Consider the following 14,046-nt stretch of genomic DNA (forward strand, 5'->3'; position numbering starts at 1 on the left):
AAATTTAATTGTTACCAACGCACTTCAAGCAAAAGTGATCGTAGTCGAAAGCTGCCAAATAAAGTACTATTTTGTATGAAATTATTTTTACAGTGTTTTACAGTTGTGTGAGACACTGTCAAGTTTCCGTAACCAATATTCAGAGTATAGCTAATGCTTGAGGTGCGTTGTTGTTACCGATTTTTTTTTTCACAGCAATAGGAAACCTTTGTATGTACCGGGTATGTAAAACCTTTGGAATGACGGGGATTTTCTATTTTTCGAACGCGCAGTGTATTTATGGCAATGGTGGAAATACGATCCAATTTGCATGAATATACGTCAAGATTAATTGTTTTATTTAAAAATTCTGGGAGCACAAGTTTATTTTGACAAATTCGGTTTGTACACTTAATGCAAACCAATTTTTTGGTTAAAAGAACCAGAATTAATGTGGCGCGTAAAACTTTCAATTCAAGAATAGAAACATTTACTTATTAAAACAAGTATAACTACAACTGTGCAAATTCTTTTAATGCCAGTCATTTATGGAAACTTGTTGTTACACGTACTTATGCCCCCCTTGGAAATTGTTTATTATTTACATGTAGAAATAATTATTTGGCAGTTCTTAAACAAAATCAATAAAATCAAAAATACATAAATTTTGCATCAACATGACGTGTGACACCAACACGTAAGTAGTGACTGATGTTAAAGTAGTGACGTCGTCAAAATATGGGATCAATATTGTTGATGAAGTGTGAGCCGATTTTATAAGTGTACCAGATTCAGTAGTGGGTGCGGAGGAAATAATTCATAGCTCGGGATCAATTCGTGATACTCGCGAACTAACTCATGCGTTTTAAGCAACAAGCTATGTGACTGTTATTTTGACCAATGAACGTCAACACAAGGTATGGTCGAATGTCAAACTTTGTATGGAGCGGTGGACATACCGATTTCATATAACAAACTCACCTCTCATGAGAGGTGAGTTTGTTTATATGAAATCGCCATGTCCTCCTGTTTGTATGAACAGACCATACCTGGTTCGTACATTCATTGATTTTGACAGGTGTAGTCTCGGATATGCAAACTCTACACTTGTCAAAATAACAGTAAATAACAAGGTATGTTGCTTAAAACGCACTGGTGAGTTCGCCTCGTGTCACGAATCGATCCCTCATGTAATGAATTATTTTTATAGCACCCAATGTAATCTCCAATTAACAAAAAAATGAAATGTAGTAAAAGATTTCGTTTACCCTTCGACCATTAGACGTGAAGAGCTGCTTTTTATGTAGATAAGTAATATTTACAGCATGTAAAAGAAAAACATCGGTCAGAGTGTCATTCCGTATCCAATTTGACGTGTATATTACTTCTACATATGTTACCAGTTACCAGTCTCACTGTGGTTGATTTCTATGATCTTGCGCACATAAAAAAACTTAGATCATTATAACTGTGAATATATTAGAGAGATAACGATCCTATAATTTTGAACGCAAAGTTTTACAGTTATTGTTTTCAGAAATACGTAGTTGGAACCTGTAACCACGAAACAATGTTGAGGCTTTCATTCGATCATCTGAGACCGTAAAGAATCAGAGGAATCAGGTTAATCAAATTTTGCGATAGCACAACAGGCCCATTGGAGGCTTAAATGCTGGGCTCGTCCCTCCCATTCATACTTAACTAAATTAAACTGAGGAAACAGAGGCACAGTCTTTTATAACCAGCTCGTAATAATCGTAGAAAGTGTAGTGAACAGAGAGACGTTTTTTTGTAGAATGCACACTATTTGAATGACTTCTATAGGTGAAACACTCTATTATTGCATGTACGTCGTCCGCTGAATAGAGTTTGTTCAAATTCGAAAGAAGCAAACTTTCTTAAATAAACTACTGAAGTGTTTTTTTCATTTCTAATGCCACATTTTTATTGTCGCATTTTCTGACTCATGACTTACCAGTTATCATTATATGATTCACAGAACTGTAGAATTATAATAGAAAATAAATACGCCGCACAGAGTACCGAAACAGTTAAACAAAACCATTGTTAAGATAGCTAACAATATGTGAATATTTACACTGCTTACCTGTTTGCTATTGTTAATTTTACACTGTCCTATTTTGGTAGTCTATTTTCGTTTCTGTGTTCCGGAGATTATGTAGGAGTTTCAATTTATTTGAAATAGCACTCAATTTAAGAGAAATAATGACGTCCGCATTCAGGGATTGTTCTGAATTGATGTAGTCCGTTTCGGACAGTTCACATCAAGATATGTGCTTTGATATCGCCATTCTGATCTATTTTATAGCCATCTTGAATAGTAAAGAGAAGTTGAAATACATGTCCGTGAAGCGTTCCAATATTTTCGTCGATGGATTGATGGTCTGCGGTACCATTTTTAATTATTATTTCCTTGACTGAAAGTCAGGGTCTTATGAAAGAAAATACCCTTAAATGTCCGTAACGCTATGTTCACTTTGCTATTTTGAAAATGTTCTACATTGGCAAAAAACGTTAAATATAGAAAACGTCCGTACACTTGTGGACTCGATAACTCAAGTAATTCTTTACCGATTTGCAAAATTTTGGTTTTAATCGACGGAGAATGAAACTCATGAGGTTAAGTTCGTAGATGGGCAATATTGGAGTAATGAGATGTGAGTAATTCTCAAGAGATTTTTTTACTTGTTACCGCGATAACTTCCATAATTCTTATCCGATTTTCAAAGATTTTGTCTTAATCGACGAAGATTGAAACTCTTGAGGCTGAGTTTGCAGATGGATAATGTTCGAACAACAAGATGGGAGAAATTCTACACAGACGCTTTCTCTTGTTACCACGCGATAACTTGAGTAATTTTTACCCGATTTTCAAATTTTTTGTTTTTATTGACAGAGAATGATATTGGAGTAGTGAGTTTGGAGTAATTGTAAACATAACTTGTTATACCACGACATTTTTGCAACGGATTTCCAGAAAAATTTCTTATCTGACGAGTTGTGAAATTCTGGATTTCTGGTCTAACAATTAAGAAGTAGTACTTCCCAAAAGAGTTTTTGCTTGCTTGCTTGAGAAACCGATAGCTCGAGAAATTCTCAAAAATCAATTTCAACCAGTAGCGTAATTCATGTGGTTAAACTCGAACATTGGAATTTAATTGGACTAGTAATCTGGGATATACGTCAATTTGTGCGTGAAATCCGTATTCTTAAAAGAATTTTTGAACTAAAATTTTTGAACGATTGTGAACTTTGCGGCCAGAGCGAAGCGAGGACCGTAATTCACACGAGTTATATTTTTTCAAGATGTAGGCAGGAAATACGCCAATTTTAGTAGACTATATAGGAGACTCATATTAGCTGTTAAATGTACCTCGCTGGACCTTCCACTCATAGCGTATGTTTTGTATGTTTTCTGTTATTTGACACTCATAGCGCTTTTTAGGAGACAATATAAAAGACTCGTAATAGAGTAAAATAGTAAAACATCGCTCGCTGGGCAAGCAACTCATAGCTCTTTTTGTTTCTGCAAAAAATTAAATTAAATTTGAGTAAAATGAAGCATGTGATGGCTGTTGTTTTCTAAATAAAAGAGACATTGATTTTTCATGTGAATATAATTTTGTGATCGTTGTTACAAGATATGGGAGAAATTATACTCAGACGCTTTTCCTTCTTATCGTGATAACTTCAGTAATTTCTACCCGATTTTAAGTTCGTAGATGGATAATATTGGAGTAGTGAGGTTGGATTATAATTGTAAACACAACTTGTTACCACGACATTTTTGCAACGGATTTCCAGAATTATTCGACGAGTAAGTGAATCTGGATTTCTGGTTGAACAATCTAGAAGTCTAGATCAATCTTGCTTGCTTGATAATACGATAACTCGAGTAATTCTCAGAGGCTTCAAAAATCGCAGATTTGAAAATATTTAGTGTTTTCGACCAGTATCGTAATTGGTAAATTGTGGTTAAATTCGAACATTGGACTTTATTGGATTGGTAATCTGCGATATACGACAATTTTGCGTGAAATCGTGTTCTTAAAAGAATTTTTTTCGTTCCTAAAGTGTTTGCACGAGTGTGAATTTTGCCAGAGCGAAGCGAGGGCCGCAATTCACACGAGTTATTTTTTTTCAAGAGGTAGGCAAGAAATGCGCCACCTGTTCAGCGCTTTTAGTAGACTATATAGGAGACTCATATTAGGAGTAAGACATCGCTCGCTGGACCTTCAACTCATAGCTCTTTTTGTTTCTTCAGGAAATTAAATAAATATTGGTAAAATGAAGCATGTGATGACTGCTGTTTTCTGAATAAAGGAGACATCACCTCTTCGTGTGACTTTAATTTTGTGATCTCAAAAACACCACCTCATTTAAAAATGGTTAGAAAACTATGAGTGGAATTATAGAAGAAAAAAAAAACAGTCAAGGGAACTGACCCACCCAAGAGGTGGGCCCTAGTTAAACATAACAAAAATAATTTTCAGTCAAGGGACCTGACTTATTCAATTCGTTTCTTTTTTGCTACACATTCCCGTCGGTAGATCGAGTCTCTAGCCCGAACAAAACAAAATGAAATTTTGATACCTTGGACCCTAAAAGTGCGACCACGTCGCACATTTTCTACGTCCAATATGAAAAATACTTTATTATTATGTGAAGTGTTGTATCGCTGAGGAATTCAAAGCCAATAAAAACGAAAACTTTTTTGTAAAACGTAAACGCAACGTAAAACAAAAAAAGTTTTCGTTTTAATTAGGTAACGTCAGATTTTTCGTCCATAAATGCCGAACCATAACGCTAACCCTAAATCCTGACCATAAAGGCAAATGTCAAACAATAAAGGCAAATGCAAAAATAATTAAATTTCGACTCGATGGATTCTGATCAAACAAAATGCCACTGTGTAGTGCATGATCTCAGGATTCCGACAAAGCCATTAGTTTTCCAATCGGACCAACATCTCCTGAGAGATAAGACTTTGAAAAAGTTAAAATTTTACACATTGATCACGACATGATTTTAAAGTCTTATCGCTCGGGATATAGAAGTCCGATTCAAAAACTAATTAGTTTTCCGGAGTCCTGAGATCACGCGCTACACACTGGCTTTTTGTTTGATCAGAATCCGTCTAGTCGAAATTTAATTATTTTTGTATTTGCCTTTATCGTTTGACATTTGCCTTTATTGTCAGGATTTAGGGTTAGCGTTATGGTTCGGCATTTATGGACGAAAAATCTGACGTTACCTAATAGCCTATTAACCTATTAGGTAACGTCAGATTTTTCGTCCATAAATGACGACAATATCCTGACAATAAAGGCAAATGTCAAACGATAAAGGCAAATGCAAAAATAATTAAATTTCGACTTGGCTTTGAATTCCTCAGCGATACAACACTTTACATAATTTTCATCAACCTAAGCCAGCAATACAACATCACCAAAACAAATTTGAAAAATACTGTTCGTACCACGGACTAAAAGTCATTTTTAGCGTATCATGTCTTGAGCGATAGTGGAGGTTTAAAATTACCGGAGATACATCGTTTTGAAATTTGTCCCTTTCCATACTAAATACACCAAATTGACTTTTTTCAAACAATCAAAATCTTTTAACTTACTCTGTATGTTTCTATCTATCTATCGACGGGCTATCTCGGAAAGTAGTCAGCCAATCTCCATGAAACTTTGCAGGAACCTTAGTCAGGCCATTTAGAACTAAAATTTCATTCATCATTATCCCAGAAAAAATCAGAATTTTGTGTAATTCATTAATTAATTTTCTCTTATATAAAAATGTACAGCCATTTTGTGTTGATAGTGTTGTGAAGTTGGTTGTAATTTGGTCGAAATATCAAAATTTAAAGTTTTTGAATATTATGGTTTTCATGGCGAGCAGTTGGAAAAATTTGCTCACTTTCAAGGTATGTTAGGCAGCGAGAAGAATTTGGTCGCTTTCGGGGTATGTTGGGCAGCTGGAAATATTTGGTCACTTTCGGGGTATGTTGGGCAGCTGGAAAAATTTGGTCACTTAGTTTTTCTCATCGTCTGCTAAATAATTTTTACCAAAAAAAAAATGTGATTGAAAACAACGAAAATTTTACCAAAAAAGTCTGCGTCGCAAAGTGGCAGTTGTTGAGGAACAGAAGAAAATTTATATGCCACATGCGACGCAGATTTTTTTGGTAAAATTTTCGTTGTTTTCAATCACATTTTTTTTGGAAAAAATTATTTGGCAGATGATGAGAAAAACTAAGCCAGATTGTTTGAACTAATTGGGTGTACAATTTGATTTTTGCGAAGCTGAAAGCGTCAACAATAGCGATATCATTCATTTTAGAAATTGTACTACAAAGACTGCACTTTTCTCGTAGAGACTTTGTTGGGATTCGATTCCAGACTGAAATTGGAAACTTCTCACACGCTAAAAACGACTTTTAGTCCTAGGCACGAAATGTACTATTTTACTCTTCGTTTTGTTTTAAATTTAATTAAAGCATCACAAATACATTAGGAAATATTTTTTTTATAAAAAGTAAATAACGTAAAGCTAATCACACTGTAAGCCAAAAATATCAACCAATTTACATAATTCAATGATTGTATGCACACATTTCATATTTAAATTTAATAATAAATTTTAATCAAAACGACTGAATCTGAATACAAATCGAATTATGCTGCACTTACGGATAACCGCAATGGAAATTTATGATCGCATAAAAAAAGCTTTATGTTTCCAGCATGAACTAAGTAAGAAAATAAAAGTCAAATTCGTATATTGAGATACAGCTAATATATATTCCATGTACAAAGTCCCAGATGTGTCTAAAACACATAAAATCTATATAATTCTCTTGTTTGAGAGAGATTTTTAGGATATTCAGGGACAAGTGCTTTTGAGGTATCCAATTTTTATATAAAACGAATAAAAAATCGCTCCGATCGAATAGCATAAATTTATTTACTGAAAGGGGAGCGAAAGTACGTAAAAATTAAACTTTTTTTTTCTAAATCAATTCACTGTATCTGGAAACAAATATAAGTTAGGGGCCATTCACTAAGTGCGCACATACAAAATGACACATTTTAGACTCCCACGAACTTTTCTCTCTGACCCCCTTGTTGGAGATGTGAAAATAGTTTGGGGTTTAATTACATCGATCGTGTTACTTTCATCCTTCAGAACCCCTTTCCCCTAGTAAGCGTGCGTACTTTGTGAATGAACCCTAACTGTACGGAAAATGTTGCTTATGACAAAGATAATGTTGACAAGACTGACTCAGATTTAGCTTGGATAACTTTACCTATTTTTTCGCAGTTGTTTGTGTAAATTTTAAAGCATCACCTCAATGAGGCTCTAATGTTGGACAATCGTACTTAAGCTTTTACCTCCCTTTCATTTTGAATTTAGGATATGATAGTTTTGATTTAACGAAATCTAACAGGGCAGCACTGCAGGGCAGCTCTGCTCCTAGCATGAACACTGAATTGACAAGTGTCAAATTTGGACACTTTAGTGAAATGAGCTACCGCTTAGGATTGCTTCTATTGTATGTTTCAACTCAAGTCATCTATCTTTACAAAAGTGCCTACTTCATCGGCCTCCGAATATTTTCTATGTTTACGCTGGAAGCAGTGCTGTGGATTTGTTCATTCATCTATCCAAATCGACTTACATTATGCAAAGCAAAATCTTTGTCTTCTATTGAAAACCAATTAAAGTTGAAATGGCAAAAAAAACTAAAACTTTTAATTGATTTTCAATTTCGGTGAAGAGAAACAGTAACCCATTTGATTGACACTTTAGCGTAAATTCAAATTACGAACAGGCCTCGAAGCGATAGAAGAAAAGTATAACCATGAATGAAAGTTTCTTCACCACATTAATACATTCTCTACATAAATATATAAATTCACATTCAATTAGCGAAGCTCCTTTTAAGCATCGAACTTAACGTGTATAATACCTCGACGAACACATTATTGATTGATGTTTATTTTGTGTACATGGGGATAGAACCTTAAACATTGTTGTACACAAAATGGATAGACACATTCACCCATTTCGTATTCGTTTCACATAGTTTTTGGTTTAAAACTTGCGATAAAAGTAAATGCCGACCGTAAATGTTACTGACATCTTGAAACATATTAAAGCTACATCGTGGGAACTTTTGAATTTTAGATTTTAGTTTGTTAAACCCCCTTTGGTTTATGAATATCGAATTGCGGTGTGAATGCGAAAAGAATTTCTTATTTCAGGAAAATAGTAAATGTGTTTGTTTCCTCGGTCACATTCAAGTCATGTACGGCTAATTTATTTAATATAAACGCATTTAATGTGTTTATATGTTTTCCATTGTGGGATGATTTCGAGATTTTTGTTAATATATTTTGTTAAATAAATGTTCTGGTTTATGAAGCTGGTCATTTTTTATCATAAACTTTTGAAGATTTATACTTTTTCAACGAAGAAAATTTTTGAGTTATAATGTAAAAGCAAAATAAAATGATCGAGTCTGGTGTTTGACAATTGAATTTCAATTGTCAAAAAACCGGACTCGATCATTTTATTTTGCTTTCATTTTACAATGAGGGATTCTTTTGAAAAACAGCCTACCGAAATCGGGCGTGTTTTCTAGTGGAACTTTTTATATGTGCCTAGAAAGGACTTCGACCCTAGAACCCAAAACCACTTTCAAAAAAATTCTTCGAAGCATTTGTGACTGGTGAAAGGTGATCAAAAACCGAAAACTTGCACCTTTCTTACCAAAATTTCTCCGGGTACACGAGCCGTACAGGGTCGTGTGGGGTGTCATTAGAAAGGTAATCACATGTACTATTGAGCCGAATAGCAACTCATTGAAATTAAAATTAATCCACACTGAAATATGTGCAGTTGAAGTTTTCAACAGAAAACTTGCACTTTTCTTACCAATATTTCTCTAGTTACACGAGCCGTACATGGTGGTGTGAGGTATCATTTGAAAGGTAATTTTATGTGCTTTTGGGCCAAATAGGGTCTTATGGGGTTTGGATGCATATGCGATGAAATATGGGCACTTAAACATTTCAACTTCTCATATTTCATCGTAGATGCTTTCAAACCCCCTTAAGACCCTATTTGGCCCAAAAGCACATAAAATTACCTTTCAAATGATACCCCACACCACCATGTACGGCTCGTGTAACTGGAGAAATATTGGTAAGAAAGTTTTCTGTTGAAGACTTCAACTCCACATATTTCAGTGCGGATTAATTATAATTTCAATGAGTTGCTATTCGGCTCAATAGTAGATGTGATTACCTTTCTAATGACACCCCACACGACCCTGTACGGCTCGTGTACCCGGAGAAATTTTGGTAAGAAAGGTGCAAGTTTTCGGTTTTTGATCACCTTTCACCAGTCACAAATGCTTCGAAGAATTTTTTTGAAAGTGGTTTTGGGTTCTAGGGTCGAAGTCCTTTCTAGGCACATATAAAAAGTTCCACTAGAAAATGCGTCCGATTTCGGTAGGCTGTTTTTCAAAAGAATCCCTCAATATATTGAGCATCATATTATAATTTTCTCCACTCAAATGCGGTAAGAAGATAGCCTTTTGTTGACAATATCTATGATGACAGTTCAGGTGAAAAATGTTTTTCACCTCTTGTTTTTCCCATGGGGCGAACTTTGTTTTGGTTTTGAAAAGTGTAGAAACAAATTGATGTGATGTTTCGTGGATAAAAACGGTTATTCACGCCACGCTCGGATGAAAACATTATGGATCCAAGGCCTTTACTTTGAGCTAGATGAAGCACTTTTCCACCATCAATCTTCCTAACCTTTCAATTAAACAACTTGAATTTGTCAAAAACGTGCAAAAACCCAAAATCAAATACCGTGCCAGTTGTCAACGGACAATACAAGGACAAATTCCATAATCTATGGATATGAAAGTTCCAGTTAAGGTAAAAGTTAGGAATTGCATCAATTTTACAATTTCTGAGTTTTCTCAGAGTTTGATTTAACCGAATCTATTTTTAATTGAAAGCCAACACACTTGCATACTTTCGCAGCATCCAGTGTAACCTACTGTGACAGGTGATTTTATCATATCAGATCGAAAACCGTTCCCAGCACTGTCAATTCTTCCTACTGAATAATCGTTTTACACCATCCACCCAAGATCAATCTTATTTATTTGGTCTCCTTGTCGAACTTGTCAACATTTAACAAGTGAATTCATAGATACAGGGTTCATGCCCACTTAAAATCACACTAGCAAACTTTCAAAATGCGTGACCACACCCGTTTAAATCATTTCGACACATTTATAAAGATAATTAATTATTTGTTTTGTGTTTCAATCACAATGTGCACTCCAAATTTTATTTAAATACTAAAAAACAAAACTGATTGATTAATGGGTCTGCGTCACTTATAAATTGAGAGCAAGCAATTTAACAGAAACCATATTGAGCTACTTTCAACAAAGGATGAGTAATTTAAACTCTGAGATGTCTGTGAATAGAATTGCATGCATTACATGCATTCGCTTGTATAACAGTTAAAATAAAGATTTTAAAGAAATTTTAAATAAGCGAATACATCAGTCGAATTGTCTAGTCTAGTTAATATTATTGACACAGATACGCAATTCAACGAAATTGACAAAGTTTTGTGTCGTATTGAGATCAATTGAAGTAATTTGAAATTTGTACGATACCTGTTATATCGCTTAACCGGGTCGATTATCGTCTACTTTTGTAATTTTATCCCCCTTAACAAAAATCGTAAAAAAACTGATTTCAGATATCAGAGTAAATATTTCAATAATCTTTTATCAAAGAGAGAAACTTTGTGATCACTCGCTTTTACTTGTTATATTTTTTTATATAAATAATATGGGAAAATTTCAATGTAAACCCCATTTAACAACCTCATTTCTTAGCAACTCTTCTACGTCACATGATATACTTAGAATTAAACCAAAAATATTCGTTTCAAATGGAAATATTTCTTCGTCTTTTTTTCAATTTTCCTTTGAACATAAAACATACAAAACCACGAATTTCTCATGATCGACAACTTTGTTGTCAATCGAAGTTTATACTGTTGAAAATTTCCATTTTCATGCCATTTATACCTATTTATCATTGATTTATATTAGCTCGTTTCACGTTACAATACTGTTATACAAGTTATAGATTGGAAGTGTTTATCGATCCAGTTACGTTTAAACTACACAATTAAGTGTAATTGAATAATTTAACGCAGTCATCCCAATCGTTCCTAATGTCGTCAAATCAGCAACGGAAATAAGCTACTACAGCGTCGGCAGAATGAGGTGCAATAAAATTCGTACTTGAAATTAAGATGGTCTATTGAGCCACCTAATTTGAATTTGGACTTGTTTTGAAGTACATTTCAAATCGCTCCACAATCATGAGAGAGAACTGTCATTATTTGGTCAAAAAACATATTCCAGTGGTCATAACAAAACAATTGTTTTTCTTCCGAATTACGACAGAGAACACTTTGAAAAGCAAAGAAATCACTCTACAAAATTTTCTGGCCAACCATCATAGCACATTTGAGTCCGTTGGAATCGAAAGTAGGTCTATTCCATCTGTCAAAGTGACGCTTTAAACGTCAAACATAAGAAATTCTTTAAAGTGGTTGGTAATTTCGTTGATCTTTCTTAAATTCGGTTTCACTAACTGGATTTTTAAAAAACTAAAGAAGAATCAATAGATTACCGACCGTTTTATATAGTTCCTAATGTTTGACGTTTAAAACGTCACTTTGACAGATGGGATAGACCTACTTTCGATACCAACGGACTCATTTGATCTCAGCCGAATTTTTTTTTCGATCATCAAAGATAAGCAATCTCCTTACTAACAACGCATACGATAGTGCGGTGGGTTGTATGAGGCGATTGGGGCGATTGGGGCGAGTGCCCAATACTATCAAATCGCCTAATGCGAGGATTTTAGTAAAATTTATTTATTCAGAAGGACGAAACTGACTGCTGCTCAGGAATTCAAAGTTAAAATGGCTTTTCCATGCTACATGCGCCGAAAACCATACCTACTTTCGACGCCCTCAGCATGTAAAACTATTACATAACTCGGCTACGCCTCAGATCAACACAATTCACGAGAAAACTCTTAAAATGTCAAATTTGCATTTGCTCAATCAATCAAAGAAAATTGGTATCACATGCAAGTTTGACATTTTAAAACAAAGCGAAAAGAGGTAAAAACAAGTTTCCTTGATTTTGCAAAAATTTCCACCTATCTCCTAAATTTAGAAGATTCTTTTTATCGTGGGAAGTCTGCTAACAGTGGGATTATATAAAAGTGGCATAAGGTACTGTAATGTAGATAAATGAAAATTTACTCACATTTTTTAAATTAAACTGCTGTAATCCGATATATCATTGCGGTGAAACCATAACATTGACGAGATATAATGTTCTATATTATATTATGTGCACAGTGACCGTTTAGGTATACCATTCAGTTTGCTGTTTACAAAATCCGTTCACAACACACTAAACAAAAAACATCATGTGTATGCTCTAAGGGTTTCTCTTTCAATTATTATTATGTTTATTTTTTGCAGATTTAATTTAATCACTCGCGTTTAATCAATTTAACTTGTTTATTGTTATTTATTTCCCTTCTACTTCATATGTGGAAAATATCTAATAAAAAAAATGGTTTTTTGTGCCAACGTGTCAAGATTACGCATGCTGTTTTGGTTTGGTCTTTTTTTGGGTAATAGAATTAGAACTCTTTCATCAAAATCAAATATTCATTGGGCTAACGGACGTTTTCTTGACTCATCATGATTTTTGGTTTGTTCGTCGCTTAAATAATGTACGCAAAAAACGAAAAAAAATGTGTGTATAACGTCTACTAATATGTTATAGACTTGGACAGGTACACAGTAAAATGGTAGGATCATAAAAAAGGAAAATGAAGAAAAACATCAATTTATCTTGTCTAATACACAACGTATTAATAACCACTTAAAAATCCTTGAACCTCGTTATGTAAACAGGTTTTTTTTCTGTTGCTTATTTTATTCGCATCACATTGATATATTCACAAAATTACAAGCACACGTTTTTGAATAATTTTTTTTTGCCGAAATTTCCTTAAGGGAAAATGAAGTCGTTCTTAGCCAGAGCACGAGCACGAAGACGACAATTATTTGAGGACAGTATCTCAAAGTATATACGTATAAAAAAAGCCTAGAACTTGATGGGACACTGTATAACTGTGTAAAGAACTGTTCACTTTTTATCGATGTCAATACACCGTATTTTTTATTCGATTTGAGTTTAACCCAAAAGAAGTTCAAAAAAAAAAAATCTTTTCAAGACCAACCGAGACTATTTATATTTATATTTATTGATACCATAAAACCGGACATAAAACTGAAAAGTATTGTTCACGCTCGTAAAGCAACACCCTAACTAAAACTTTTCGAGATTACAGAGAGAGCATTTTGGTAAACTTTTGAATCGACCCGAGATTTTCATTGTGCTGAAGGAAAATGTTATGAATCGCACGATGATGTCTATCGTCGCCTGTAATCATTCTTTCTGCGTGACAGTGCACTTGCGCTTTGCACAGATCATTTTACCTTTTCAACATGTTCTGTGTGTTACATTTGGAAAAGAGAGAATGGAGAGTCTGATGCTGGGGAAAATGTGGGGAATATATTGGTAACGGGGAATTATTTTTTTTCTTCGGTTGCGTTTGTTTGACATTGAAATTTAATGTTGGTTACATGTTTTAATATGTGAAAACGGCGAACCGGAAACGTAAATTTTAACGTCAATATTAAGGAACCTAACGGTAAACATTGAAAATATTCTTGCCAACAAAAGGTATAGATAAGAAATGGAGCTCGATTGTCTTCATTCAACAAACAAAATCTTCATTTATTTAGGGTCAACCTGTACTAACTTAGTGCAGTACACTACTTATATAGGAGGTCTACACGATTATCCTCATTTGTGTTGGCCCGTTGACC

The 14,046-nt window shown here is 34.2% G+C and overlaps 1 protein-coding gene across 1 annotated transcript in view; it reads right to left on the bottom strand.

Moving 5' to 3' along the window:
* The window catches only part of LOC119083572 (5-hydroxytryptamine receptor 2A), a 127,364-nt gene extending 114,119 nt beyond the window's left edge, over positions 1-13,245 (bottom strand). Inside the window, exon 1 of the mRNA XM_037193318.1 lies at positions 12,404-13,245. The gene's annotated coding sequence lies outside the window, so the exon portion shown is untranslated. The remainder of the gene's footprint in view (positions 1-12,403) is intronic.
* Between the last annotated feature and the right edge of the window lie 801 nt (positions 13,246-14,046).

This window comes from Bradysia coprophila, unplaced genomic scaffold (genome assembly GCF_014529535.1).
Source record: "Bradysia coprophila strain Holo2 unplaced genomic scaffold, BU_Bcop_v1 contig_70, whole genome shotgun sequence".
Taxonomy (NCBI): Eukaryota; Metazoa; Arthropoda; class Insecta; order Diptera; family Sciaridae; genus Bradysia; species Bradysia coprophila.